Source organism: Protopterus annectens, chromosome 14.part0 (assembly GCF_019279795.1).
Source record: "Protopterus annectens isolate FY-2018-M chromosome 14.part0, PAN1.0, whole genome shotgun sequence".
In the NCBI taxonomy this organism is placed as follows: domain Eukaryota; kingdom Metazoa; phylum Chordata; order Ceratodontiformes; family Protopteridae; genus Protopterus; species Protopterus annectens.
The window spans coordinates 837123413-837150607 of NC_056748.1; the positions used below are offsets into that span (position 1 = coordinate 837123413).

Here is a 27195-nt window from a genome sequence, read left to right on the forward strand (position 1 = left end):
GAAGGACTGCTCCCCCACATCACCTACTACATCAAGATTCCCACAAAGCTGCAAAACACAAGAGAGTTACCTAATGTGTCACTTAACCAGGGGAATTGAAAATAGGGACAGTCTCATCAATGGTCTACTGTATAACATACCTTGTAACTACCCAAGAACCTACAACAGTGATTAGCTGTAGCCCAAATTTCACTTGTTCCAAAACTGGGCAACTTCAACGTGGGACTATAAAAGTAGCAGGCTTGGGGGCAAGACATACTAACAAGTAGGGAGGATGAGCACCTACATTACATTTCAAGCTATTGTTTCACAACTGTTTAGTGTGACCCCCCCCCGTCCCCCAGTTCATACACATCAGTCTTCCTTAGAAGATAAAGTTAAGTTCACACACCCTGATTAAAATTAACTGTACAGTATCCAAGCAGGGTGATCACTAATAAATATAACAGTTAACTTCTAACAGTGCAAATTGTTTGTACAGGTCCTTGGCTTACCCCCTCACCAGACTAGCAACATTAAGTGTTTCTGGCATGCCCAGTGATTGGTACAGACAATAGCATGGCAACAGCATTCAGGTAATTCTTGCACCTGATAGAATTGATCAAGGGAATATCACCCATATCCAAGATGTTCATTCTCCCTCAAAAGTCAATACAAAAAATCAGACCAGTTGTAGGTCAATACTCCTCTGAGATGTACCTCAGATATGTCAAACAACTGAAAAGCTTCCAGAAGTTCCAACAGAGGATCATAGGCTTAAAACCATTACGCTACTAGAAGACACTAGCACAATCCCTGTTTTGGAGTCTTACACGCTGCTTGGAAATCTTTGCCTTGCCCTCTGAGCAATGTAAGGAAAGTCCAAGATCTCTTGTACTTTCACAAGAGAGTCCCACTAATAACATGTCAATAAAACAGATGTTACTCAGCATCTCCCTCACTTCTAGAATAAACTCTCCCTGCAGATAAAGAAGCGATATACTCACTCTGTTCCTTCAAACAGAAACCAGATAATAAGATGGGTACAAGTTTACACCTCAGGCATGACATGCCTAGCCCTTCCTGGAAAGGGTGGTACAGTCTAGAGTGGGAACTGGCAAGGCATAATAGTCACAAGACTTAGTCATGAACTTCTTATGATCAGAGCCAAGCAGCTACTGTTCCAGTTAAGATTCTATTATGTACTGTTTCACCCCCATCCATTAGCAATAATACTCCCTGTACAACTCAGGAAAAGACATCCACCATCACTGCTCTTCCCCTCAAGTCAAACGCACACACTTGGCAGGAGATTTACTGAAGCAATGAAAAGCAGCATGTGCCAAATGAACCTCAATGATGTGTTAAGGAACTATATGACCACCACCTGTGAAGGGCATATGCACTACAATGTAGGTGTTTTAATTAGCAATACGTCTATGCATCTGCCTAGAAAGAACCACTTTGGTGAAACACACAGCAAGACTAATAACCATTTGTTCTTGCAACTCTACAATACAATGATGGAATTTCGTTTATGAATTTGAGATATCATCACTAAACACAAGGATGTCAAGGAGCACAGCAAACTCAACCCATACATTTATATTAATTACACCCAGAGTTTGAAATGACAAGCATACACTGTCTCCATATAATATACAAAAGACTAGAAAAAAATAGAAAGTCTACAATGCAGTTTCATCCATATTTTTTTTTTAAATATTGTGAAACTGTTACTTAAAAGGTTCCCTTTTACAGCAGGGGCTGTCTGGCAGGTAGCATCCTTGCTGGACTCTGGCATCATAATTAGGCAATACTAAAAAAGAAGACAATGGTAAACTGTCATTTCGTTACTACACAATTAACTATGAAAACATGGGGACATGCAACTTGTTGCTGAGCTGTACCCCCCCCACCCAGGAAGGAATCATAGCCTTATTTTATTTCCCCTCTGGTGCCAGGAGCCGTGATATGTCAAGAGCTATTAAGACCTTTTCACAAAACGAACCCAGCTACGACATGGTTGAAGACTTGTCTTAGCATATCCCTCAGGGCCGTGTCCCATGTCTCTCCTTGTACATCACAAATCCAGACAAGACAATGGACATGAATGGACTTCTCCCTCTCAAAATGAGAGCAGAGAGATGACAGATTTCAAGAACTTGCTGAACTTCAAAATCACAGTAAAACAGAACAAATACCGGCTCACAGCCTGTTACAAAACTCACTCCATGTCCCCAGAAAATTAAGCAGTGCTCCAACTAGTACAAGAACTCCCTATTAACAAGTACTTAACTACTTTGGGGACTTAAACTACCTCTTAAAAAACTAGAATACCTATGCAATGAGCAATGATATGCCCAAAACTTCTTAGAAGTTAAACAGAAATTCACTGGACCAGATTGGTTAACACTAGAGAAAATTCCAGATCTGGCCCTTAAACATATACCCACTTCATGCGCTATTCCCCTTCCCCAGGGAAGTCTAATCATAACCTAGAGATAGGTTTATTGGTAGGTACTAGGCTATTGGCCCTACGGCATAATTAAGCCTAGCCAAAATGTTTTGGCATGCACTTCCCATGTGATTTCGTTACCTGTGCCTCTGTCGAGCAGGGCCACAGAAGTGATTCCCAAGGTAAATTTCCTGTTCCCCATCCACTCAAGATTCTTCTTGAAGAGTGCTAATGAGGGGCTCTGCCTCACACATATATATGGGGACCTTATTCCAGAGCAGGGGGAGTCTCTGGGACACAAATTTGTCCCTCCGAGTCCTGTTTATTGTAAAGGTCAGGTTAAGGTCCCTAGAGTGTGTAGCTCAGGTAGAATGGGTTTTCCTTAGGTGAAGCATTTCCAGCAATTCGGGGTTTGACATAGTCTTGTATGTCAGGCAAAGATCACCTCCGACCAGCCGGTATGCAAACCAATACAGTTGAAGTTTTTTTAGCCTGGTGGCATAGGGCATCTGTTTTAGGCCCATTATCCTCTTGGTGAGGTATTTTTGAGGCCTTTCCAGTTGTTGCAGGTGTCTAGTAAGGTACATCCCAAATAGGGCATCATACTCAATAATGGGTCTAATGAGCGAGTACAGGGGGCCAATAACTTCCTTTTTTCTAGATGCAAACCCCTTTGTGATAAGGTGGGCCATGTAGAAGGATTTTCTAACCCTTAGCGATGTGGTTATCGAAGGAGAGGTTAAAGTCCACCTGGGTTCCTAGGTCTCTTATCACACTCTCTGTGTAAATTGAGATGCCACCTATGTGGTAATTCGAAGGTACTTGTTTTTTTCCCCGAAGGGGATGACAATGCACTTTTTGGCATTTAGCTTGAGGGCATGATTTTGGCACCATGTATCCGTTTCAGTGAGACCCTTTTGAAGGATATCTACATCACAGGAGTCTCGATTATGACACCCAGTTTGCAGTTGTCTGTGAACTTTGTTAGCCATAGTCCCCCTGTGTTTGCTTGTACCTAGAAGTAAATACCGAACAGGAGAGGTCCCAAGACTGAGCCCTGGGGTACTCCACTTGTCACCGGTTTGGAGTCGGACCTAGCATTTCCTATTTTTACTGTATGGGTTTTGCCCATGAGCCAGTTAGCAACCCATCTTGTAATGTAGGGGTTTATATTTAGGTTAGTGAGTTTGTCTAATTCCTGAGTGGGGAATGGTATCAAATGCTTTCGCAAGGTCAAGGTATGACATGTTGACCACCTTTCCCTCAATTGCTTTGGTGACTGTCTCGAAGAAGTCAACCAGGTTTAGAAGACTTAACCTGCCCTTTACGAAACCAAACTGAGTAGGGTCCAGGGTCTGTAGGTTCCCAATGTTACGAGTTCCATGACAATGTGCTCCATGGCCTTGCAGACGAGGCTCGTCTGGCTGATGGGGCGATAGTTCCCGGGGTCGGTGGTGGCTCCTCCCTTGTGAAGTGGGACAACTGTTGCCATGCGCCACTCAGTGGGCACATAGCCTGAGGCGAAGTTGTGGTTGAACATGGCACTTAGGTGAGGGATTAATTCGTTTTGGAGTTCATGCTGTCTGGTCCCATGGATGCTGTGTTTTTTGCTTTAGAAAGTGCCGTTCTCACCTGGGTGACTGAGATTATGGGGGCAATGCAATCTTCTGGTATAGATATGGGCCCTTTAGGGGGTGAGTGAGGGGTAAAGTTTGCAATTAACCTATCTGCCAGTATATTGGCGATATCAGTTGGTTCAGTGAATTTTGAACCGTTGTGTTGTAGCCCAGAGTAGACCTGAGAGTTGCCATTTAGGTTCTTGACTAAGCTAAAAAATGCTTTGTGGTTGTCCTTTGTGACTGTTGTGATTTTTCTTTCAAAGCTCACCTTTGAAGATTTAATAAGGAATCTTAGCTTTTTGCTGAGGTTGGTCAGGAAGCCCTTTCCTTCCTGGGTTTTTACTCTTTGTAATAATTTCTTCCTTCTATTAGAGAGCTTGTTTATGGCCGGGGTCCACCAGACTGGTTTCCTTTTTTTTTGGAAGAATGGGTCTTGGTTTTGTTCGGGATAGCACGGTCCATGCACTCATGGAAGTGCTTGCAGATTGCTTCTGTGTAGGCTACAGCAGATTCAAACAAGTTGTCATTCTGCATGGGAGTAACGAAGTTTGCCACCTCTGTCTTAAGTAGCATAAAGTTTGCTTTGGAAAAGTTTTTCACTGTGGTTTCCGGGGGGGGGGGGGTGGTATGTGGATATAGAGGGCGATGACTTTATGGTCTGAAATAACCAACAAGAAATTTACTTCAGGTATGGAGCACTTGTCCCCCATGTTGGTGATGACCAGATCCAGTACATTGTTGCCCCTTGTGGGGGTGTTGATAAGCTGGTTCAGGGCATTTGAGTTAATATATTCCAGGAAGCGTTGGGCAAAGGTATTTGTGCTAGAGTAGTTTTCCCAGTTGATGTTTGGGTAATTAAAGTCACCTAGTATTGGGGCATTTGGTTGGACTCTGTTTTCCAGTACCTCGAGGAACAAGGAGTGGGGGTCTTGGGGCAGGGAAGGTGGTCTGTAGCAAGCTACAATCTGGATTGCAGTTTTGCCCATTGTCAGTTGCAATTGGATGATCTCTGAGGCATTGTACTTTGCAACTAGTCTGGAGATGTGGTTATCCTTGATGAATATGGATAAGCCACCTCCCTTAGTGTTTCGGTCCAGGTTTTGTGGCCGAAATGTGTGGTATGAGTTGTAGCCTAGAATCGCTGGGGTGCTCTCTTGAGCCTTGAACCAGGTCTCTGTTATTGCACAAATATCGATGTCCTCCATTTTGAGAAGAGCCTCGAGTGAGTGCATTTTGAGGTTTAAACTCCTGGCGTCGAGCAGCATTACTCTCAGTTTTTTGTCACTGGAACTTATAACGGTGGTGGGTTTCTCTTTTGAGCCTTGCCTAAAAAAGGCACTATGGGGGTGGCAAGAGCCCTGGCCAGTATCCTGAATCCCAGGGGTGACAGGTGCAAGCCATCTCTGGCGAAGCATTGTGGCTTGTAGAGCATATCACCCCAGGCAGACAGATACTGGATCCCCTTTGACACCAGAAGCTTAGCCAACTGTAGAAATGTATAATTTTTTCCTTGTACTGAGGTATCATTCTTGGTGACTGTAAGATGCTACTCAGGGCTAGGGTCATACTTGCCTTGGTTACATGATCAGAGAGTTCTTCCATGTCTCTTTTCATGTAGTCCAGGAAGGTACATCTCCGGTCCTTCACACCAACATGGATTATGACAGTGTCATATTTGTACTTGTTATGGAGTGACCTGAGTGATGTGGCAGATTCTGGCACCCGACAGGCGGCTGACAGTAACCTTCTCTTTGTCCAGCCTGGTGAGTGGGACATCATTGTGCCCGACTATGGAGTCCCCTATTACAAGTGTGTTAGGTATGATGTTATGCCTTATGGGCTGTGGTTGTGTAGCACACTGGTTTTGGAGGTTATGTGTCAGTTGCGGTGTTTGTGGGTGGAGGTTGCTTGCGTGTCTGCTTTGGAGGTCTCTGTTTCCGCAGATTTTTATTTAGAGCCTCTGAGTATGTCTTTGTGTATCTATGTGTAGGATTTGCAATTGCAGGTGTGGTGGGTCTATGTGTAGTATTGCAGGTTACCTTCTCCTCTTGACTGTCTATTTCAGTCGTGGCTGGAGAGAGCTTTGCCTCAAGTTTGGCTGTGTAAGTGCATCTCTCGCAGATTTTGGTGTCATGTGGTAGGAGGAGAGGTCGTCTGTGTACATGAGGCAGTTGTGAGGTTGCCTCAGGATGCCCAGATTCATCAGGTGGACAGGAGAATATACTGGGAACTGGCCTTTGGACTTGCCTGAATGGGTTGAGGAACTTTTTCTAGTTTGTCTGAATGGGTTGAGGAACGAATAGTTTGACTGTTCCCTGCAACAAATGTGGGGGATCGATTACTGTAGTTTATTAGTGCTTCTGTCACTTCTTGAGCAAGTGTGGGTCTGAAAGTGCTCATCTGAGTGCTAAAACTGAAAGAACTGGCTAGTACTAAGGGAAAAACTGAAAAGCAGACTCTGTGGAGCAGATAGTTTAACCCTAGCTAACTAGCTGCTGCGCTATGAGCAAAACCGCACAAATGCGTTTTTTTATATCAGAAAGATAAAAACAGATAGAAATTAGCCCAAAATGGCAAATAAAACTACAATTTCTGGGCTGAAACCACACCTCCAAGGACAGGTAGGCTGTTCAAAGCTCCCCACTCTCACTGGTGAACAAAGTAACTTCCTTCTATCCAAGTAAGGTATGGGCAACACAGAAGCTTAAACACAGTCCAGGTACCAGCAAATATCTGAAAACTGGACTTTTCTAGCTTAGAAAGGCTTTTTTTTCAAAAATATAAGAAATACAAACAGAAAAAAACACTTTTAAAGTACAGAAACAGCTATTGCACTTGAGTGTGAAGCCAAATACAATTAAATAATGCAATACAACACAACAACGACTTTTTTAAAGTGCAGGCAGTAAATAAGTACAAATGGAGTTGAAAACGAGCTTCTAGAGTATCAGTAAATGCAAGAAAGAGTGTTTAGGCGAAATTAACAAACAGCAAGAAAAAACAGAAAAAAAGGTACTTAAACACTCCAAAGTCTCTCAATTCTCTCTCTGGTGCTGTAGGACTCTGCAGTACACCTGGGCAGGATCTTGCTGAGCTGATACAAGCGCAAAGATGTTTACCGTAAAAATCTCTAAACACCTTGAATCTAATCTTGGAATTAAAGGATTTCAAAAGTATTAGTCTCCTCAACTTTTATAACGAATTTTCAAAATTCACTTATAGCAGGATCACCTGTAACACTAGAACAGTAGGAGTTTCACAAAGGTGTGCTACTCCCATCTAGCTTCAAAGTATAGCACTTTAAGTCCCAACCAGAAATAAAAATACTGGGAAATTCATCAAAAAGTTTAACAGAATGGTCTAACAAATAAACTGCAAGGCTAAAACATCTCCTTTAAAAAGAAAGTAGATAAATTAAAAATGGCGATGATAAAAGAAATATTAACTTAAAACTTGAAAAAATACCATTAGGTCTATTAAAGCAAACCAAGAACTTAGGTTAGCATCTGAAACTAATTAAAATTACATGTCTTTAACCATCATAAGAAACTACTTTGAACTCAAATTCTAAATGTCGCCACCTATTATGATCCAATAAGCATAGCTAACAAACCAACTCAATGCACACACTACCACAGACACAGCCATAATCTATCAACCCCACTTTCAGAACTACATAATTTGTACTTTTCAAGACAAAAATACTTCCGCCATGAGAACTGATAACATCCTTAAGATGCTCAATAAGCAATGCTAAACAAATCCTGTCAGAACCACTCCATAAACTACTTAACCTGAACTTGGCTATAAGCTTTGCCCCCAAGATGCATCACTTAGTAGCAGCAATGCCACTCCACAAGGGTGCCCTACCACCAACAGTGGGAATTACAGGACCATTAGTCTGGCAAGTCTCATTTGCAAAGCCAGGAACAAATCAACTAGGAGTAGTCCAGATACAGATTTGCTGTATTCAGGACTGTATTGTAGTTTGAGTTCCCCAGACATTTCTGTGTTAGAGGGGAGCCTCTCTGCTTATCAGTGGGAGTGTTACGCACTAGGTAGCCCATCTACCACAAGAGGAGTGGTTTCTAGCTCTCCTTCAACTTTCTGCTTTAAAACCCTGTGTTTGCACACCGTGCAACGCCACTATGCTAGGGTACAGTATTACTGGTGCCAGAAAGTCTGGTCTTTAATTTTTCCCTAAGATCTTGCTAGTTCTCTTCTCTTGCATTTAAACTAGCTTATTCGCTAGCACTTCATCTGGTTTCTTGTAGCAATTACTGTAGTATACAAGTGCTAACAGATTTAAATGTCCTATAAGGAAACTGCTCCAGTACTTAATGACCATCCCTCCTGGCATGTCTAAAGGTCAGTTCCCTGTGCTTTGGTGAACTTGGGCATTCTAAAGCAGTGTAGCAACAGTCTCATGTACACAGAATCCTCTCCTCTTACCTCCCAACACTCAGACTTGTGAGAGATGCACTTGTATATCCAAACTGGAAGACATGCACTCTCCAGCCAAGACTGCAATAGCTGGTCAAAATAAGGTCAACACCTGCACCACACCACATGGAACACATAGCCCTCCAGAACACCTACAATCACAGCTCTCTCAAAAACACAAACCACACCCACCTTTGCAGAGGCTCCCAAAAGAAATCTACCCAAACAGCAGAGACCTCCAAATCAGAAACACACTCTACTACCACAACATAGCACAAATCACAAGAGAAAGCTCACCTACACAGTGTGCCCCTCAACCTAAGCCCCAAGACAAAACAGCTTGCCCAATACACCAATCATAGGTGACAATAGTGAGGCACACCGATGTCCCACTTGCTAGGTTGAATAAGGAGATGGTAACAGTCAGCTGTTAGGATCAGACACAACACGCGCACTCAGGTCACTCTACAACAAGTACAAGTATGACTCTGTCATTGTCCATGTGGGTGTGAATGAGAGATGTACCTCCCTGGACTACATGAGGAGACAGAAAAAAAAAGAGATACGGAGGAGCTCTTGGATTATGTGGCCTAAGCAGGTATGACCCTAGCCCTGAGCAACATCCTACCGTCACCCAGAAGGATACCGCAGTACAAGCAGAAAAAAAATGACTGACTTCAACAATTGGCTAAGTTTCTGGTGTCATTCTAAGGGGATTCAGCATCTGTCTTCTTGGGATGGCACAACTGACAGACCTTGATGCTTTGCCAAAGATGGCCTGCATCTGTCACCCCTAGGTTTCTGGATACTGGCGAAGGCTCATCACCCCTATAGTGACATTTTTAGGCAGTGTTCCAAAGACCAAATTACTACCGTAAAAGGCTATAAATAAATGCAATCGAGAGTCATGCTGTTCAATGCTAGGTCTAAATCTCAAGATGCACTCGCTCAAAGCACTCCTCAAAATGGACAGCATAGACATTTGTGCTGTAACGGAGACCTGGTTTAAGGCAGCCGAAAGCACCCCTGCGCTACCAGGCTATAACTCATTCCACACCTTTCAGCCCCAGAAAATGCACCAAAGCTCCAAAAGTGGTGGTGTCTCCATATTCATAAAGGATGTGGAGGCCCCCAGACTAGTAGCCCAGCATAACGCAGAGATACTTCAGGTACAACTAACAGTGGGTAAGACGGCGATTCAGGTCGTAGCCTGCTATATGTCCCCAACCATATCCCAAGACTCATTCCACATTCCTAAGCACCCAGGAAACTATTACGGTCCAACCCAACACTCATACTGGGTGACTTCAACTACCCCTCCATCAACTGGGAAAACTACTCGTGCACCAATACACTTGCCCAACGCTTCTTGGACTTCATTAATTCCAATGTGCTGGACCAGTTCATTCTTATCTGCATTAGAGAAAGCAACATCCTTGACCTGGTTATTACTAACATGGGCAACAGTTGCTCAACACCAATAGTCAATTCCTCCATGGTTAGATCAGACCACAAACTAGTTACCATGGAAATCCACATCTCACCCACACCACCAGCGAAGGTAACCGCCATGAAAAACTTCTCCAAAGCTGACTTTGGGGTCCTAAAAAACAGAGGTGGCTAACTTCATGGCACCCATGCAAATGGAAAATGGGGCATGACCACCGAATCATACACCAATGCACAGTACGAACGCTTACATAAATGCATGGAACTAGCCATACCCAACAGAACCAAGATGCTCTTCTCCAAGAAAAAGAAGCCAATCTGGTGGTCCCCTGACATTAAACAAAATAACAGAAGGAAGAAACTGTTGCAGGAAAAAGGTGTCCCCAAAACTCCGTTATCCTCAACAAAAAGTTACATCCCTCATCAAAACATCTAACGCTAGTTATGAAGGCAGAACTGTGGCAGACACTAAGACAACCACAAAACCTTTTACAGTTATATCAAGAATCTCCACGACACTACCCAGATTTGCTCAGAGTTACTACACAATGGTACCTCCTATACTGAGCCAACAGATATTGGCAGACAGATTCAGTGCCAACTTTACCCCGCTCTCCCCCCTAAAAGGACCAATCACAATACTGGAAGAATGCCAGGCACCCAGAATTACTGCAGCACAGCTTAAAGCTGCATTGTCCAAGGACAAGAATACAGCTTCCATGGGACCAGACAATATCCCTGGCTGTGTTCTACATGAACTACAAAGTGAACTAGCACCGCACCTGTGTGCTCTGTTCAATCACAGCCTCATCTCAGGCTTTGTACCTAAAGAATGGCACACTGCTACAGTCATCCTTCTCCATAAAGGGGGAGCGACTACAGACCATGGGAATTATCACCACATTAGCATGATGAGTCTGATATGTAAGGCTAGAGTGAATCACCACGGGCTTAATTAACATGGTTATAGGGAATCTCCAAACTCCAGATCCTATGCAATTTGGTTTTGTAAAGGGTAAATTATGCCTGCTCAACCTCTCTGACTTTTGAGTAAGTCACCAGAGCTGTGGATGAGGCCAAGGCCTTTGATACAATTCTCCACTCAGGAATTACTGATAGACTCACTAAACTAGGAATCAACCCCTACATCACTAGGTGGGCTGCAAATTGGCTCACAGATAGAACCCACAGTGTGAAAGTAGCAGACTCCAAGTCAGCCTGCCGACCAGTCACGAGTGTAGTCCCACAAGAATCTGTCCTAGGTCCTCTGTTTGGCATCTACTTTTCAGAAGTCCAGGTCAACACAGAGAGACTCTGGCTGACCAAATTCACCCATGACTGCAACCTAGGAGTCATTAACTCCCCAAGTGATGTAAACTTCCTACAGAAAGGCCTCACTGTGACCAACAACCGGTGTCGAAAACATGGCCTTAAGCTTACTGCCAAAAAAGGCATAGTCATTCCCTTTGGGAAAAGCTCTGTTCCCACCAATTACCACACTGATGGTAGCCCATTGAACACTGAAAACATTATAAGAGATCTGAGGACACACGTTGACAGCAACCTCTCCTTCGACCACCACATTGCCACTGTGGTCAGAAAATCCTATGTAGCACATCTCATTACCAAGGGTTTTGCATCCAGGAAAAAAAAAAGAGTTAATCATCTCTCTCTTTACTCTTCCCTCATTAGACCAGAGTATAATGCCCCATTTGGCATGCATCTCACTACCTGCAACAGCTGGAAAGGCCACAAAAGTACCTCATGACGAGGATCCTAGGCCTTTAACACATGCCCTACATGGACACAAACTCCAGCTTTTCTCGGTCTTATGTAGTCTATTAAGAGGTGATCTATGCTTGACTTAAAGCCATGTCTAACCCAGTCCTGTTAGAAAAGAAGTCCCAATCCCTCCGCACTACACGCTCCAGGGACCTCAACCTCATTACCACAATCAACAGGAACATGCTGGAGGGACAGGTTCATAACCCAGAGACTGCCTATGCTCTGGAATAGACTTCCCATACATATCAAGCAGAACACCTCACTGGCCCTTTTCAAGAGAAATCTTGATGAGTGGATGGGAAATATAAAGTTCAACCCAAGGATCACTCCAGTGGCTCTACTTGAGAGGCACCGGAAACTAATGGCAGCATGTCAGGGCACTTCTATGGGCCTGGCTTATGAACCTATAAACTGACCTGTTAAACTACCATATAAAAATATCTCAAACTAAATCCACTGCAGTTTGACTTTGTCAACAGTAAATCCTGACTACTGAATTTAGGAAATGTCATAAAAATAATAGTACAGGCCATTGACAACATTCATCTTATCCACATGCTGCATCTCAATCTAGACAAGGCATTCAAAACCATTCCCCCACATCAGCATACCTGGTAAGCTTAAAGCTTTAAAAATAAGCATATTTATAGTATGAAAATTGGATAAAAGATATTACACAGCACAAGAATGCATCTCCGGACAGAGAACATTGACTAGTGGTGTCCTACACAGATCATTGTTAGTACTACTTCCTGTTCAGTACTTACTTTTCTGATCTCCACACTAATTATTAATGCTATAATCTCCAATGATCTACGGTATGATACCAGTATTTCTCATTTAGGGGCAGCATATAAATTATCAACCATGGGATAGGCAAGGCCAGTCTATAACCAAATGGAATAGCTTATTTCAAGAATAAAAAGGGAAACTGGCTAGACTTAAAATGGCCTGCAAGGGCAGCTAACCTAGTACTTACCTATGAACCTATAACAATGAAGGAAGACCTCTGGTTAAAGTTTTAGTGAATGCAAACTGGGAGTTTGTCAAGTCTTCCTCCAATACTCAAACCCTTCAGGAAGGATTTATATTTGTATAAACGTGGTATACCAAGTGTGATCAAACTAAATGCAAAACAGTGCAATATTGTTATAATTGGTAGAGCCCCTCTCTTCAGCATATAGCACCTCATCTCAAAATAAGAATGTTGCTTGGGACCCTGGAATATACCCAGAGGAGGAGTGATTAAGCTATCATTTGAGGACTAAACCCAAGTGTAAGGGGATCACAGTTCTCATCAATTAGGTCAAATGAATAAAATGTCCCCTTCTGGATGTACCTCATTAGAAGGATTACAGAAGTTCCCAAAGTCGTCCAGCACCTAAAAACTCAAATACAACAAAAAAAAAAAGACATGAAACACCATCCCTTAGTTCTTTATCTTTTAGACACCCAAGAGATAAGCTATGCCTTGCCTTCCGTGTCACTAGGGACCCAGTGGATCTGGTTCGCCTGTATCGCCACAAATCAAATTACCCTATTAATACGAGAACCAGCAGGTAAATAAGACATTATGTAGAGACAGGTTTGTCTCCAGAACAAATTATCCTTCAAATTAAGCTGCATAACACTATTCTCCTTCAGCTAGGAGGAGCAGTTATAAATTCATCCCAGGCTCGACCTGCCTAACCCTGCTTGATACAGGGGTTTTGTATGGTATAAAGTTGCATACCGACAAGATGACAATGGTCCCACAACTCAGTTTTCTCGCATTTCCTACAGTCCTATAATACACACGTTTTCCATGTCAGCAATACATTTTTGAAGCTTTGACTCCAGGCAGAAGATCTACGTTATGTTCTGAAATCAAAAGTTCTTTAATCAAAAACAACTAATAAATTAAGTACCTTAGTCTGCTCCTTAGACTTGTTTTCCAAACAGCTAGGCATTACACCTACTCTGAAAGAAAAATAAGGCGATTACACCTTATATGCAAGTACTACGCCAGCGGCCCACTTGAAATCTAGCCATTTTCCCTTTTGATGCTTCAATTAATTTACCCAGTTTTGGTTTTAGATCAGCCTTAACTAGCCCATGGTTGATAATTTTGCGTTACCTCACAGGTCCTTCCTACTATTTGCAGAAACAGGTTTCACAAAATGATTAACTGGGTTGCTGCATGAAGCAGCAAGGAGAGCTTGCAATGGACTCGACTTCCTCAGGTGAAGGAGCACCCTGAAATAAAAATGAAAAAAGAAACTAATGGACAGACCCACAGATATGAAATATGGCAGCAAGTCAAGAAGCACTATACACATGGCAGCTATCCAATATGAAGGTTTGTTCAAATTTAAATAAAAACTGACAGTACACATACATGTGTGGGCACAGCAGTTTTCATGTGATGCTCAGTAACTTTTGTGTTGGTACATGTATAAACAAGTCTGCGTGGGTTCTGTTTAAACAGCTTTATTCTATACAAACATCACTGTGAAGGCTTATTGACTAAGACTTAACTTGTATACAAACTACTGTGATTATAGATGCTCACTCACTGGCTGTTTCTACAAAATGGCACTAGGGACTGCACGTCTGGAATTTATACGTGCACACAGGCTTGCAAGCCTCTTAAAGACATGTCCACGTTGCAGTGTTATTTCACACTAGGATTAGACACTAGTTCATATAGTGCGACATAAAACTGGGAATTAGATTTAGCAACTGGAAGAGTTTCTGCAAAATGGCTGACCTGTGGCATGTTCAAATTACTTTCTGGGACAGAATCAGACTTTTGAACACATTCTAATCTGGAAACAAAGCCTGACTCTTTCTTTGATTCAGTTTGCATCACAGATACAATGTTGTGATTGCAATGATGATGCTGGTTCTGGCACAGGAAGAAGAGGACTGCAATTCCTCCGATACTCCACACCCTCAGAGCTTAGCAAATAGGATCTTGGCTTGGCACAGATGCCTGCTTTTGGTCCTATTCCATCAAAACCTTTCATTGTTTAGATTCACAGTCTCTCCCTCAAAGAAGTAATCTGCTTGATTTGTCATAATGAGTTTTCTGGATATTACACTTCTTAAAACAACTGAGCCTTGATGGTTTTATTGTTCTTAGAATTAGGCTTCAAACTGGATGAAATAGGTAGTGCAGTTCTAGTTTGTCTGGAAAGTAGTCCCTGAGCAGGCGAGTCAAGATTATCATCATGAGGAATGCTTCTGAGACCAAGTAAATTCAAGACTACACTGGTAATGTCACGCTTCAACTTCAAGTAATTGCTTTGCACTCTGTATAGCTCGTTCAGCTAGACCACTGGACTGCAGATATTCAGGACTACTAGTGACATGTACAAAGTTCCATTTCTCACAAATTTCTGAAACAACTGGCCAGTAAATTGAGTACCATTGTCAGAATAAAGCTTGTGTGGATTACCATGATGAGAAATGACATTTCAACTTTGTAATAACAGCTGTTGAGATCAATTTCGGTGGCAGATCAATCTGAAACTAATTTAAGAAAGAGTCTACCAAAACCAAATAGCTTTGACTGTTCCACTCAAAGATATCAATAGCTACAGTAGACCCAAGGTAGTTCAGGAACTGGATTCACCTGAAGTGGTTCTCTTTGCAAATGCACTATGGTACAATTACATATTGAACAAGAAGAACTCTATAAATGTCCCTGGCTAATGAAGGCCAAAATACTAATTCTCTTGCTCTTCTTAGTGAATAACAAACCTGGGTGACCATGATGCAAAATCTGAACATATTCTTGCTGTAAGAAAGCAGGAACAATTTTAGGACCTTTGTAAATAATACCATCTTCTATCAACAATTCATCTCGGTAAGGAAAAGATGATTGCTTTGACTACCATCTGACATTCATGTAGTGATTAAGCTTTTGTGAAACAGGATTAATCAGAATGATCTCAACTCATCAAGTTTAGTGGTGGAAAAATTATGCACCAACATTACATCAAAGTCAAAAGCTTCAGCAGCAAGCGGTTCTGTGGTATTTCTAGGCGATCTGAATAAGGCATCAGCCAGAGCAATTAGACTTTAGTGCACACCATTCTGAAATTGTACTTTTGCAACTTGAGCATCATTCTTTGTAACCTCGCTGGTGTGGAACACATAGGCTTCTTTAGAATAGTAACAAGGGCATGATCTGTTTCAGTCTGGCTAGCCCAACCATAAATATAATCATGAAACTTTAGAGCCTTTGGCAATAATTTTTGCATGTGCCTTCTCAACTTGTGCATAATGCATCTCAGCCTGAGTTAATGTCCTAGATGCATAGGCTACTGGTCTAACCTCTTTAATAACTGCACCACGACTACATTTTGAAACACCACAGGAAAAAACACCTGGTTTGTTGACATCATTGTACCTTAACATAGGTGGGGTGGCAATTTTCTCCTTAAAGTCAAACGTCTTCTGATGACGTTCTAACCATGACCATACAACATTTGTTCAGGTTAGCTCTCTCAAAGGTGCTGTCAACTCACTGAAGCCTGGGATAAGTTTGCCTAAATAGCTGACCATGCCCAGAAAATGCTGTAAACTTTGCACATTGTCCAGTGCTGACATCTCTAGAATTGCTGTTCAGCAGGGTCAGGTTTTAAGCCTCTACTTGAGAACAAGTGTCTTACATAGGTCACTTGTTAAGTCTGAATTTGCACTTCAAAGGATTTAACTTCAAATTTAACTTCACATGCTCTATCTAGAACAGGTTTCTGTCATGCCCTGCTTTACCACTGCCTCCAACTAATAGATCATCCACTATTATGGCACAAGAATAACCTGAAAAAATTTGTTCCATCGCATGCTGAAAGTCTTTCCTTGAATTTATTCCAAATGGCATCCTTACAAAACCTGCATCTCCAAACAGAGTACCAAAAGTAGTGAGAAATGAAGATTTGCGATCAAGCATCACTTGCCAAAATGAACTCTTTGCATCCAAAAAAAAAAACGTGGCCTTCGGTATTAGAGCTACAACTTACAACTGTGAGCATTGGATGGCATGGTCTTTTTAATGCTTTGCTCAAATATCTAGGATTTATGCATATTCTGATTTTGTCTGAGCCTTTCTTGTGGGAAGCTATCACAGACACCCATACAGTTGGTTCTGTGACTAGACAAAAATCACACTTTGTTGCACCATCTTGCCCAACTGAGCTTTAACTTCATCTTGCACTGCAATCAGAACTCTTCCTGCTGGTCTGACTACTGGTGTGACCTCTGGGTCTAACTTCATGGAGCCCACAACTGGGAGTTTGTCCAACTTGTCATCAAAAACAGCATACGCGGAGAAAATGACCTCAGAAAAACTTGAACTGGGAACTGCACTCACATGAGCCACTTCAGCAAAAGAAAGCAGATTGCACTGGCCAGACTACGTAGAATCATTTTTTTTAATACTTCTCAGCTAAACAGGAAAGCGTTAAATTACTTAAAATGCTTTAAAAGTGTTGAAATACGCCCAGCATATAAAGGTGGAGGAATTGTTATTTTAAATAGAGATAAATATATTGCAAGTATGTTAGTACATTTAAGTAACACCGATACCTATTGTGAGATTTCTGCAACTCATGTTAAAGCCATTACACAGACTGCAAGTTTTTTTGTTGGATATGTTAATAACAGGCACGATTTCCGAGCCACTTTTTGAATACTTCAATATAGAGTACCCAGTGACTCCAATTATGTATGGCCTACTAAAAGCCCATAAAAACATGGAAAGTTCACCCATGCAACCTATAGTATCTAGTCGGGGGTGGGCAACAGAACCACTGTCGATATTTATTTTATTTATTTATTTGCAGTTGGTTTACCAGGATAGTCCACTGGGCCAAGATGAACCCGTTTTCAATGGAGTCCTGGGAAGAAAAGCTCCAGTAACAAGTTACAATAGGTTATACATTATAATTACAATATTTACAAGTGACATAACAAGTAATGTAGTTCCAGAAACCAGGTTGAATAGGTTTTTGGTTAAGATACAAAATTTACAAGTGATACAATTTAGTGTACTAGAACAGTTCTAGTATCAGATTACAAATAGGTTTTAGTTTGAATACAATTATTTCAACTGTTTAATATAGTATTCAGAGGATTATTAGTTTTTATGAAACTTTAAAACATGACACATAAAGGTACAGTTTAGAGAGGATGTACAGTTAGTACGAGCAGAGAAAGATTGTGGTAGGAGAGGTAGAATGGAAGTGGCCAGAGAGGTGGAGAATAAGTTTGCTGGTGAAGATTATGTCAGGTGAGAACAGGAGCGTTCCCACCTGGATAATAGGTGAGAACAGGAGCGTTCCCACCTGGATAATAGGTGAGAACAGGAGCGTTCCCACCTGGATAATAGGTGAGAACAGGAGCGTTCCCACCTGGATAATAGGTGAGAACAGGAGCGTTCCCACCTGGATAATAGGTGAGAACAGGAGCGTTCCCACCTGGATAATAGGTGAGAACAGGAGCGTTCCCACCTGGATAATAGGTGAGAACAGGAGCGTTCCCACCTGGATAATAGGTGAGAACAGGAGCGTTCCCACTTAGATAATAGGTAAGAACAGGAGCGTTCCCACTTAGATAATAGGTAAGAGTGAAGAGATGTTTTGAAGGTAGAGTGATTGGAGATGGTACGAATGAGTGGTGGAAGAGAGTTCCAGAGACGAGCTAGACCATAAGATAGGAGATTCTTTCCAGAGGGACGACTTGGTTTGTATAATTCTATTAGATTTTGGTTGTTAGATCTTAGTGTTCTGTTAGGTAGGTGCATTTTAAAGGCAGAGAATAGGGATGGACACAGTAAGGGGGTTGAGAGTTTATGTGCAAGAGTTAGTTGAGTGTAGGTGAGATGATTGGATAGTTCTAGCCATTTTAGTTTGTGGAGGGAAGAGCAGTGGTGACTAGATGACTTGTGGCTAGTAGCGAATTTAGCTATTTTGTTGTAGCATGTGGAAAGTTGAGTTTTAAGGGAAGATTTAAGGTTAGTTAAGAGTGCAGCTCCATAGAGAAGGGAGGGGATAAGAAATGAGGTAGCGAGAGTGATTTTAGTGGATGGTGTGAGATAGTGATTATGTCTGTAGAGCATGCCTAATTTTTTATGGGTTTTTTTATATTTAGTTGTAGGTGGGAGTTGAATTTAAGATTATTATCAATTTGTACCCCAAGTAATTTGGTCTCAAGATACCAATTCCAAAGATGTGTTGTTATGACTAGTGATAGAAAAAAAGTGTTAGAACTGATAGAGGTGTTTTTGGAGGGAGTGAATATCATTAATTTGGTTTTGGAAGCATTTAGTGCAAAGTGATTGTGATTCATCCATTGTTCTGTGATAGAGAATGCGTCTGGTGTTAGCTTTTGTAGCATAGGAAGGGATGTTGCAGAGCAGATAATAGTAGAATCGTCTGCATATTGAATGATATTTGAGAAAGGGATAGAGTTGAGAAAAACCTGCATCCTATACTTAAGGAATGTACTACTGTCTTACTGGACACTAAAGATTTTTTGAGAGACCCAAGTGTACATTTGGAGGGTATAGATGACCAATGTTGGCTTGTTACTCTCGACAGAGAGTCCATTTTTACAGTTATTCCCCATTCTTGGGGTATAGATAATGTAAGGGAACTACTCAACAGAAAAGGAATAGAAAATACCAACCCTTCATTGAGATCATCTTAAAAATAATACCTTTGTATTTGGTGACAAGTTTTATATACAAAAGGTTGGCATGGCTATAGGCACTGCCTGTGCCAATAGCTACGTCAACCTAGCACTTGTACAATGAGAAACTGAGAATATTTTTGACAGGCAACGTGTTTGCTAAGTCTATTATATAGTACAAGCGTTTTGTGGACGATATTTTTCTGTTGCGGCATGATAACGAAGATAATTTGCAGCAATTTTTAAATTTCATTAATACCGTTACTCCCTTTTTGAATTTCACATACAAATACTCAAATAGTGAAATAGAGTTTTTAGATGTAAAGGTTACAATAGACACACTTAATTATGTTCATACCTCCATGTATAGGAAACCCATTAGAAAGAACAATGTCCTACATAGTAGTAGTATGCATCCTAACTACACTAAAACCAATGTGATCAAAGGACAGATAGTTAGATGCATGAGGCTATATAATGATGATGAGTTTGTCTCAGGCACTTACCCTGTTAAAACATGAATTTATTGAAAGGGGATATAAAGCCAGAGAGATAGACAAACAAATTAAAGTGGCTTGGAATGAGAGAAGGCAGGCCCTATTATGACAGGACGAGAATCAGCCAAGATAACCAAAGTAACTATGCCACCAGTACCACAGTAACCTAGAGAATGATGCATTACATATCCCATTAACATTTGCAAGTAATATCAGTACAGTCTGTGATATAATTAAAAATAATTGGGGCATATTGTTAAATGTGGATGAACTAGAAGGTGTTATACGGGCTACACCATCTTTTACCTTTAAAAACATGATGTCATTAAAGACAGTTGTGCTACAAGAAGTTTGATGGAGACCACTATGCAAGGTCTGATAGGCTAGGTACCTTTCCGTGTAGAAGGTGTACAGCCTGCCCCTTCATATTTGGAGGGGGCCTGTATACACACCAGACTAGAAAGTTCAGCATTGAACAACGCTTTTATACAGACTGTCATAGTAAGAATGTTGTATATTTTGGTCTCCATACAAAATGCCTAGCCTACTATGTAGGCAAAACTAATTGGTTGCTCAAAGATAAGAGTCCTAGAACATGTAAGGGACATTAAAAATAAAAAAGAGACAAGTGCATTAGCGATGCATGTTATAAAGAAGGGAGCCACACACACCTTCAAATTTCTAGTGTTACGCATTATACAAGAAAATAAAAGAAGTGGGAAGATGAACAATAAGACCGAAGCCTCCGAACAGGAATGGATAATTAGATTTCAGGCTGACAGACCACCTGGACTAAATAGTAAGGTTTCACTGAAACCTTTTCTCAGTTGAACAGGGCTTTGAAACATTGATTATTATGTTCAGTCACATCTTTTCACATCTATACATATATTCTACAGTTTTAACACTATCTAACTTTGTAAAGCAAGTTTTTACATACATTTTAGTCCACTATTTTTACGATTTGTTTATATAGTGTATGTCTTTTTAATTTTTATTTCAAGATACTGTCAACTGATTGGATTTGACACAAATGTATCATTATTTAAATAAGAGCAGCAGTTACTGGAGTATGTCTGAGGAAGCAGAGAGGACTCTGAAAGCGCTCACATGTTTTATATATTTTTACTATTTTTTTATTAAAGTGTTGTTTTGCCGTGTGTATTCCAACGAGTTGGTGGCTTTAATGAACATTATAGTTTTATCGTTGGTTACTTTTTTTCCAGATTCAGGGGATTTGTGTTTGATAGGAAAGTATTACTGAACCTTCAGTTTGAATTCCTTCACCTCCATACACAAGTCTCACGCTTCTGGTTACATTGAGTTGTTAGTTCTCACTTTTGCAAATGTGTCTGCTGACATAACAGTCAACTTTGATCCAGTGTCTGCTTTTGAGCTCTGGATTTTCCATCAACCCAGACTGTGCAAAACACTTCACTCCTTGTTAACAAGTTTACTGCATCAAACCTTTCCCAAACGTAGAAAGCTGACTGTTTCAGCTCTACTTGATCAACTTGATTTTTTGTGCGCCCTCTCTTTACAACTGAGTGAGGTTTGCCCGACTTGCAAAACTTTTGGAAATGGTTCCCTTGTGGCATGGCTGCCAAAATGTTAAACACATCTCTCTTTTAGACTCATGATTTGCACCTCAATTGCGACAGTTAAAGCTAGACTTGAGTTTTGCTGACTCAAGTTTGTGTTGCACCGAGCTGGCAGCAGAGCTTGCACTTTCTAGAAAGCTTGGAACCTTCTTTGGAAACCCTGTGCCTGCCCCTTTCTTAGGCCTGTTAGCCACATGTTGCGTACTGTTTGCTGTGGAGCTCATCGAAACCAAGCTTTTGTCACTCATAAGCATACTAGTATGCCTGTCACCTCATGGATCTGACAAATCTCTATTGCTTTACTTAATGTCAAATCACGGCCACGAAGTAAAATCACTGCAGCACTATTAATACCACACACAAATCTGCCCTTTATTAGCTCATCTTTCAAATAACCAAACCAACAATGTTTTAGCTTTGTTTCTCAGGTCAATTAAATAAGCTGCAAATGTTTCCCCTGGTTTCAGATTCCTTGTGTATAACAAATGCTTCTGTAATGCAATATTCATCTGGGTGGTTGGACAGCACTCAACTTGTGCTTCAAAAGCTTGGGTTCTTCCCCTGACTCAGCTTGCACAACAATAAGGCGGTCTTGTACCTTCATATTCATACATTGCTGGTACATACACAAATGAACGGTGCCTTTCTATGGCCTCAGATCCTGCCAGATTTAGCAAAATGAATGCCCTGGTACATGCATCTCAATCTTCATAAGCTGCTTGTAGGAAAATATTGTTCAAATATTGTCCAGTTCTCTGCAATATTCTAATCAAATAGAAGTGGTTGAGGTTTTCGAAATCAGTCAGCCATATTAACACATTCCAGTAAAGGGTCTTGCAATCAAGCACAAATACATGCTCACATACGTTCATAAATAATTGGCACAAACATTATTTGTGCAATGCTTTTGTACTTTCTCTTTAAGATTATTGGAATTATGCAAATGAACAACTTCATTGTACTCTCGAATAACTGGACTTTGTGAAATAAACGTTTAGATTTCTCCATGCTTTACTGTACTTTGCAAAATAAGTGTAAATCTGTAAAATTTCATAAAGCATCGAGAGAATACCTCGTTGAACTTTGATAATCTGTAAAATTTCATAAAGCATCGAGAGAATACCTCGTTGAACTTTGATAATCTGTAAAATTTCATAAAGCATCGAGAGAATACCTCGTTGAACTTTGATACTTTACGGAGATTTGTGGAATAATTTCTCTGCCTTCGGCAAAGGCAAAATGCTAAAATCATTTATCCACCACAGGCCATGCTTGCAGAATCAGTAAAGGGAGAAATGCCAAAGTCATTTACTTTCGGAATCAGTAAAAGACTGAAATGCTTAAGTAAATGTTTGGGACTTTATTGATGAATGCTACAGTTACATACCACTATTGCTAAAGTCGCCTCTAAGAAACAGAGAACTTTAAATTGCAACTGAGCCACTGACGAGCACTGTAATACTCTTGGAATCTTTTGTAAAAAGACCTTTTATCAATGCAAGAAACATATCAAGCAATTGTACAATGCAATAAACTTCTGTTGCCCAAATTCAATCTCTTTTGAAGTATTTGCACCTGGCAAACAACCATATGCAGTACACTGAAATGTCCCCAAAATGGCGATACCTTACTATGAAACTCCTTACAAGCACTTTGCAAATAGACACAACAAGCACAAGAACTTTTCTTCGAACTATACTCCAACTCAATTTTATGAGATAGATGCACTCTGCATACAGTAAACTCAAATACATGCACAGTAATAAGCATGCACTGTAAGCAATTTCACACATACTTTTAATAACTTTAATTGTGCCCTTGATACAGTACGAAGTCATAGTTATGCCCAAATACAGCACTTTGCTGAAATACAAGCAGTCACCTTGCTTTATTTTTGCTTACTGTGCTCTTTTCTCTTTCCTTATATTCTTGTTGCTTGTTTAAGCCCTTTATTATGCCCAACATGCTTCTCGTGCTTGTTTTACTCTAAATGCCCAATTCTGCCTGAAATACACTTGTTCTACCTTCATAGGTGTTTGAAGTAGTCACAGTGAAGTCTGCAAAGTCAAGGAAACAATTACGGGCTATAAGGTACTGCCACTAGAAGAGAAAGTGAGGTTTTGTGGGGGAAGGTATTGTAGTGTATACAAACCTAAAGGCAACAAGTTTCATGTAATTTCTTACACTTTTCATCCCAGAAAACCATATTGTACACAATAAGGAGGCAGTGTGCGCGCAAGCAACTATCACTGGCATGGTGGTGCAACAACTAGCACTACCATCTCACATCATCCGAGTGAATTTCTGGATAAGATTCCTTCTGTGTGGAATCTGTATGCACCCCCACCTCTGAGGGGGTCATCTAGATGTTCTGCATTCCTCCCTCACCCATACAATGCATACAGGTTCTTTATTTTGCAGTCCATCATCAGATAATACAAAAAAAATCGACTCTTATTGAACAAAGAAGGCAGGCATATTACACTATAAAATAGTTATATCCTTGCAAACAAGCATGTGTACTCATTTTTGGGGACTACTATCTTTTAAACTTTTGAACATAAACATTACATTTTTGTCCACAGCTTGTGATTTCATTTACAAGGAAATTGAGAGTTTTTCTCTATTCATGATTTTTACTCAGGCCAGGCCATGACTACCTCAAAAAGTTGGGAAAATATGCAAAATGAACCCGAAGGCGTCTGGAAAACAACTACTTCAGGGAGACAATCCATGAGTTAATTAATTTACTGCCGCCACCCCTGCAATGCAGTCTCGACCAGTTAAAGTATTAAATGGGAAATGCCAAACAAAAAACTTGTATGGGATGGGAACAAATTGGAGGGGAGAAGGATCACGGGAATGCAGGAGGACTCGTACACAACACCCATTGCCCCACAAAGATTTTTTTTTTTTTAATCAAAGGCTAACCAATTAAGTGCAGTGAGGCACCTGAGACAATACATAAAAAATTTATACTTTTTTTCAGTAGATTGACGCCATATCATCGAAGTGTACGCTAACACACTCTGCACATGCTCGGGGATTACGGAGCGGACTAAGCTAACACCGTGTTTCTGCAAGCACACCCCCTGCTAATTATACATACTAACTCCGAGATCGCACAGTCGCAGAAAATGAAACATGTTCCATATTCAGGGAGAGTTAATCTCGCGCACCTGCCAAATGGTGTTGCACATCGTATTAGAGCGGATGCCGTTCGCTACAGGACTCAGCACCTGTGTGTGTGTGTATGTATATATATATATTTTTTGTGTGTGAAAGATCCATCACATTGCTTAAACCATATCTCCACCTCAAACTTTTTGATCAGTAATTCTGGACAATGCCAAAAAGTAATGGAGGGGAGGGTGGCCAAACAGGCACAATTTTTAGATATTATTCAAAGTCATACAAGAGAGTCAACTGAACAGGTTTTGCATCTACATGATTAAATAAACGCAATACGAAACTAATGTCTGGTATTAGTACCTAATCCTCAGTAATCTGCAAGAGAAATAAAGATTTGTTTTAGGAGAGTTAGAGAAAAAAGATTTAAAATCAAAGACAGTATGCATAAAGAAGATATGGCAGAGTGGCACTGCTTAATCACCGTTGTGAATAATGTAACATCACCCCCTCCCCCTTTCCAATTACCCCCAGCTTTAATATTACCACCTACCACAGTGATAACGTACAACAGTATACACTATACCACGATTCGCTTTTGGTTCCGTTCCAATCAACAGTACGAAATTTCCAATGACTGTACGTCTCCCAATGTCAGTAACTGGAAGACACGCCACAAATTTGCGTGGTAAACAGTATGTGGTGCTAGTTTGCCTCACCCCTTAAAGTTTCAAACATACCAAGTTACAACATGTTTAGTTTGCCCAGCAGAGGGCACCAAATAACATTTCTCGAGAAGCAAAATTCAACTACAGAGCAGGAGTTTTAAGTGCAAATACGCAGCTAATGGTCGTGGATAGAATCCCTTGCTTGAAGGGGCCTAGTCCTTTCAGCCAATGAAATATAGCCTACTTACTCACAATGGGATGTGTAAATTCCAGTGGGGAAGAGGGCCTGGCCTATTTACGATGTAGTTAATTCATGGTTTATTTCAGCCGTCAGAAAGAACGCTTCCAAAACAATAATATCGTTAAGTGTTAAGCAGATAAAAAGGTACGTATAGCACTAAGAAAACTCTTTTACAACATACTTCTCAACTGTACAGATTTTCACCTAATTTTAGGTAGGTTCCTCAAAAATTGTGATTTTCGGGACTTTTGAGGGAAATCTCCGAGACTGGTTTCATCAAACAAGTTGCAGACTTCAAATCCTTCGGAAAATGCATGACAACACAAAAGATTTATTCAAGCAACTTTTTAAAACCAACATTTAATTATTGGTCCCCATTTTTGTGCGCTAAGAGGTTGAAACTTATTTACACATACTTCCTTTGTACTAACTATATAGGATCAAACAAACAAACTTTCTAATTGTGCAACGAACTCCGCTTTCTGACCCCCAGTTAGGGTTACCACCTGTCCCTCTTTGGGCAGTTGCGTCCTGCAAAAAAATGTAAAACTGGCAAATGTCCTGCGATATTAGGGCAAAATAATTTCTTATATTTTATGTAATAGTTGCATAAAACAGTTATCTTGTATCTGAAACACAAATGTTATTAAAAACAGAAAAAGCAACTAAAATGCTACAAGAATAAGCTTTTATTTAGGCAGAAAAAGTGAAGTTCTGTCCTTTGTACTGGCCGTGGGTACGTTTTGGCCTGCAAAATCTGATGCTTCTACCACAATTGTCCCACTTTGGACATTTGAAAAGGTGGCAACCCTAGAGTCACCCCTACTATAAATAAAGCCCGTTACTATAAAATTGGATGCTCACATGTTGAAATACACGGATGCGATAAATAACGACTGTAATTCGCCTTTCACTTAAACTCCGCTTTCCCACCAGCTACTGCTACCAAGAAACATTTGAAAGTACTAGCCTTATTTCAAGAAAAGTCACACCAAATGCGTAACGGTAAACCCCGCCCAAGGTTCGCTCCACATTAGCCAAGCCTCTCCTCCAACCGCAGAAAGTCCTACCTACTTTAGAAATATTCATACAACAGCTATGCGGACATTAAATATTTACGACGTATTCCCTCGCGTGTAAAAAAAAAAATAATAATAAAGCTTTCACCCTCGTCAATCAATAATTTACCGCTGCTTTGACTAATAAGACGATCCCTGGATTTATTATCAATAATACTACTGCCCTCAACAGAAACACCCAGTTGTTTAGGAGTTGCATAAACAGTGACGTTAATAAATTTACATAAATACACACAATTTATATATCTATATATATCTATATATATGTATATATATATATACACACATATACATACACACACACACATATATTAAAGACGTAATCTGAACGAATTAGCTGTTTACTTACCACTAGGGGTCGCCCCTGAGAAACTACATAGAAGGATTAATAAAGAACAGGGACCACCACAAAACTTATCACCTTAATTATGCTCATCACACCAGCACTAAATACTACTCACGTGCCCGTAACAAATAACGTGTTTAAACAAACGTTCACGGTTCTTCTCAATACATTTAAGGGTAAAGCCAGCCGTATTCTACATATTAAGGAGAGATTACCTATAACAC

General features: G+C 40.7%; 1 long non-coding RNA gene across 1 annotated transcript in view; it reads right to left on the reverse strand.

The window, feature by feature from the left end:
• LOC122789284 overlaps nucleotides 1–26859 on the reverse strand; it is a 50626-nt gene extending 23767 nt beyond the window's left edge. The window contains exon 1 of the long non-coding RNA XR_006362799.1: nucleotides 26411–26859. This is a non-coding gene — a long non-coding RNA (uncharacterized LOC122789284). The remainder of the gene's footprint in view (nucleotides 1–26410) is intronic.
• Nucleotides 26860–27195: the final 336 nt, after the last annotated feature.